General features: G+C 34.5%; 2 non-coding genes across 2 annotated transcripts; both read right to left on the bottom strand.

The window, feature by feature from the left end:
- Window positions 1-2,272: 2,272 nt before the first annotated feature.
- On the bottom strand, window positions 2,273-2,346 carry TRNAT-AGU. Its single transcript has one exon. It is a non-coding gene; the product is annotated as a tRNA-Thr (tRNA).
- Window positions 2,347-3,431: 1,085 nt separating this feature from the next.
- TRNAT-CGU lies at window positions 3,432-3,505 on the bottom strand. Its single transcript has one exon. It is a non-coding gene; the product is annotated as a tRNA-Thr (tRNA).
- Between the last annotated feature and the right edge of the window lie 1,576 nt (window positions 3,506-5,081).

Here is a 5,081-nt window from a genome sequence, read left to right as displayed (position 1 = left end):
TGAATTCATATGTTCAATACTTATTAATTCTATATATTATATTTAATCATGAATTTATATTTTCATAATATTTAATTTAAGAATTCTTGAACAAAATTTTTGTTGTAATTATTGTAATCCTTTTATGTACTTTCGACTTGCTCTTTTGATAGTTGAACTCAAGACCTCCCACTTCCTGCTTACTAAACGGTGCTCTAACCAACTGAGCTACAAGAGTTAAGCAATTAATTTGAGAAACTCTCACGTTTTGAGAGAACGAAACTAATATGCCGACTTTCTTGCAAACTTGGTCCAAGTGCGCGAATGGGGTACAAGGAGTGGTCACATGACGACATAGAAGATTTATTAACTCAGGATGTGGCAGGAATGTCAATAATAAGAATCAGATAGTTATTAGGACTAAAGCCTACGATCCCTTTAAGGCACCCAAAAAAGAAAAAAAAAAAACAGAGGTTGTGGTCACATTTGTATTTTTTATTTAATTCCAATTTGAATTTTAATATTCCAATACTTATTAATTCTATATATTATATTTAATCTTGAATTTATAAGTATATAATATTTGATTTAAGAATTCTTTCATCCATATTTTATTTTGTAATTATTGTAATCTTGTTGTGTACTTTCGATTTTGAACTCAAAACCTCCGCTACTAAACGGGTGCTCTAAGCAACTGAGCTACAAGAGCTAGCATTGAACCTGAGAATCTCTCACGTCATTAAGTAACGTAACCAATGTGCAGACTTTCTTTCCAAATAACGCCAAATGAGAATGGGTTACAAGCAATGGTCACATGACAACTTGGAAGATCTCTTGACTCATAATGTGGAAGGAGTGTATATGATAAGAATCAGATAGTTATTAGGACTAAAGGCGGATTTTCTTGCTAACGTGGGCCTTTGTCGCGAATGGGGTACAAGGAGGGTCACATGACAACTTGAAAGATCTCCTGACTCATGATGTGGCAGGAGTGTGTATGATAAGAATTAGATAGTTATTAGGACTATATATTACGATCCCATTGAGGCACCCAGGGGGAAAAAAAGAGATTGTGGTTACATTTGTTAAAATAAGGTACATCAATTTTTATTTAATTCCAATTGGAATATTGCATTACTTTTTAATTATATATATATTGTAGACTTGTTGTGTACTTTCTAATTTGTAATTTTGAAATTGAATATTGCTCTTTTTGAGAGTTGAACTCCAGACCTCCCGCTTACTAAACGGTGCTCTAACCAACTGAGCTACAAGAGCTAAGCAATTAATTTGAGAAACTCTCACATCTTGAGAGAACGAAACTAATATGCGGACTTTCTTGTCAACTTGGTCTAAGTGCCGAATGGAGGTACAAGGAGTGGTCACATGACGACTTAGAAGATTTATTTACTCAGTATGTGGCAGGAATGTCAATGATAAGAATAAGATAGTAATTAGGACTAAAGCTTTCGATCACTTTCATGCACCCAAAAAAAAATAAAAAAATAAAAAAACAAAAAAACAGAGGTTGTGGTCACATTTTTTTTATTTAATTCCAATTTGAATTTTAATATTCCAATACTTATTAATTCTATATATTATATTTAATCTTGAAGTTATAAGTTTATAATATTTAATTTAAGAATTCTTTCATCCATTTTTATTTGTAATTATTGTAATCTGTTGTGTACTTTCGAGTTGAACTCAAAACCTCCCGCTTACTAAACGGGTGCTCTAAGCAACTGAGCTACAAGAGCTAGGCATTGAACCCGAGAATCTCTCACGTCATAAAGAACGTAACCAATGTGCAGACTTTCTTGCCAAATAACGCCAAATGCGCGAATGGGTTACAAGCAATGGTCACATGACAACTTGGAAGATCTCTTGACTCATAATGTGGAAGGAGTGTCTACTATAAGAATCAGATAGTTATTAGGACTTAAGGGACATTCTTGCTAACGTGGGCCTTGTGCGCGAATGAGGTACAAGGAGCGGTCACATGACAACTTGAAAGATCTCCTGACTCATGATGTGGCAGGAGTGTGTATGATAAGAATTAGATAGTTATTAGGACTATATATTACGATCCCATTGAGGCACCCAGGGGGAAAAAAAAGAGATTGTGGTTACATTTGTTAAATAAGTACATCAATTTTTATTTAATTCCAATTGGAATATTGCATTACTTTTTAATATATATATATATATATATATATATATATATATATAATATATATTATATATAATATTGTAGACTTGTGTACTTCTAATTTGTAATTTTGAAATTGAATATTGCTCTTGTTGAGAGTTGAACTCAAGACCTCCCGCTTACTAAACAGGTGCTCTAACCAACTGAGCTACAAGAGCTAAGCGATTAATTTGAGAAACTCTCATATCTTGAGAGAACGAAATTAATATGCGGACTTTCTTGCCAACTTGGTCCAAGTGCGCGAATGGGGTACAAGAGTGGTTACATGACGACTTAGAAGATTTCTTGACACAGGATGTGGCAAGAATGTCAATGATAAGAATCAGATAGTTATTAGGACTAAAATGTACGACCCTTTGAGGCAACAAAAAAATAAAACAGCGGTTGTGTTTACATTTTTAAAATGAACTAAATCAATTTTTTTTTTTAATTCCAATTTGAATTTTAATATTCCAATACTTATTAATTCTATATATTATATTAATCTTGAATTTATAAGTTTATAATGATTAATTTAAGAAATATTTCTTCGATATTTTTATTTGTAATTATTGTAGTCATGTTGTGTACTTTCGAGTTGCTCTTGTCAAGAGTTAAACTAAAAACCTCCGCTTACTAAACGGGAGCACTAACCATCTGAGCTACAAGAGCTAGGCATTAAACTGAGAATCTCTCACTTCATTAAAGAACGTAACCAATGTGCAGACTTTCTTGCCAAATTGCGCCAAATGCGCGAATGGGTTACGAGGAATGGTCACATGACAACTTGGAAAGATCTCTTGACTCATAATGTGGAAGGAGTGTCTATGATAAGAATCAGATAGTTATTTGGACAAAAGATCGGACTTTCTTGCTAACGTGGGCCTTGTGCGCGAATGGGGTTCAAGGAGTGGTCACATGACAACTTGAAAGATCTCTTGACTCATGATGTTGTAGGAGTGTGTATGATAAGAATTAGATAGTTATTAGGACTATAGATTACGATCCCATTGAGGCACCCAGGGGGGAAAAACAAAAGAGATTGTGGTTACATTTGATTGAGGTACATCAGTTTGTAGACTTGTTGTGAATTATATTATAGACTTGTTGTGTACTTTCAAATTTGAATTTAATTCCAATTGGAATATTGCATTACTTTTTAATTTGAGTTCTAATTGGAATATTGCATTACTTTTTAATTTTATAAATTATATATTGTAGACTTGTTGTGTACTTTCTAATTTGTAATTTTGAAATTGAATATTGCTCTTGCTGAGAGTTGAACTCAAGACCTCTCGCTTACGAAACGGGTGCTCTAACCAAATGAGCTACAAGAGCTAGGCATTAAACTTGAGAATCTCTCACGTCATTAAATAACGTAACCAATGTGCAGACTTTCTTGCCAAATTGCGCCAAGTGCGCGAATGGGTTTCAAGGAATGGTTACATGACAACTTGGAAGATCTCTTGACTCATAATGTGGAAGGAGTGTCTATGGTTAGAGTCAGATAGTTATTAGGACTAAAGCCTACGATCCTTATAAGGACTAAAGCCTATGAAAATGAGGTACATAAATATTGCTCTTGTTGAGAGTTGAACGGGTGCTCTACCCTACTAAGCTACAAGAGCTAAGCGATTAATTTAAGAAAACTCTCACATCTTGAGAGAACGAAACTAATATGCGGACTTTCTTGCCAAATTGCGCCAAGTGCGCGAATGGGTTACATGACAACTAGGAATATCTCTTGACTCATAATGTGGAAGGAGTGTCTATGATTAGAATCAGATAGTTATTAGGACTAAAGGCGGACTTTCTTGCTAACGTGGGCCTAGTGCGCGAATGGGGTACAAGGAATGGTCACATGACAACTTGAAAGATCTCCTGACTCATGATGTGGCAGGAGTGTGTTTGATAAGAATCAGATAGTTATTAGGACTAAAGCCTACGATCCCTTTGAGGCACCCAAAAAAAAAAAAAAAAAAAAAAAAGGGTTGTGGTTACATTTATTTCAATGAGGTACATAAATATTGCTATTGTTGAGAGTTGAACGGGTGCTCTACCTACTGAGCTACAAGAGCAAAGCGATTAATTTAAGAAACTCTCACATCTTGAGAGAACGAAACTAATATGCGGACTTTCTTGCCAACTTGGTCTAAGTGCGCGAATGGGGTACAAGGAGTGGTCACATGACGACTTAGAAGATTTATTGACTCAGTATGTGGCAGGAATGTCAATGATAAGAATAAGATAGTTATTAGGACTAAAGCTTACGATCCCTTTCATGCACCAAAAAAAAAAAAAAAACAGAGGTTATGGTCAAATTTGTTAAAATAACTACATCACTTTTTACTTAATTCCAATACTTATTAATTCTATATATTATATTTAATCATGAATTTATATGTTCATAATATTTAATTTAAGAATTCTTTGATCCATTTTTATTTGTAATTATTGTAATCCTATTATGTACTTTCGACTTGCTCTTATTGATAGTTGAACTCAAGACTTCCCACTTATTAAACGGGTGCTCTAACCAACTGAGCTACAAGAGCTAGGCATTGAACCTGAGAATCTCTCACGTCATTAAAGAACGTAACCAATGTAAACTTTCTTGCCAAATTACGCAAATGCGCGAATGGGTTACAAGCAATGGTCACATGAAAACTTGGAAGATCTCTTGACTCATAATGTGGAAGGAGTGTCTATGATAAGAATCAGATAGTTATTAGGGCTAAAGGCGGACTTTCTTGCTAACGTGGCCCTTGTGCGCGAAATGGGGTACAAGGAGTGATCACATGACAACTTGAAGGATCTACTGACTCATGATGTGGCAGGAGTGTGTATGATAAGAATTAGATAGTTATTAGGACTATATATTACGATCCCATTGAGGCAGGGGAAAAAAAAAAGA

Source organism: Ipomoea nil, unplaced genomic scaffold (assembly GCF_001879475.1).
Source record: "Ipomoea nil cultivar Tokyo-kokei standard unplaced genomic scaffold, Asagao_1.1 scaffold2298, whole genome shotgun sequence".
Lineage (NCBI taxonomy): Eukaryota > Viridiplantae > Streptophyta > Magnoliopsida > Solanales > Convolvulaceae > Ipomoea > Ipomoea nil.
The sequence above is the reverse complement of the archived record's forward strand: the minus strand, read 5'-3'. Positions and strand labels throughout refer to the sequence as shown.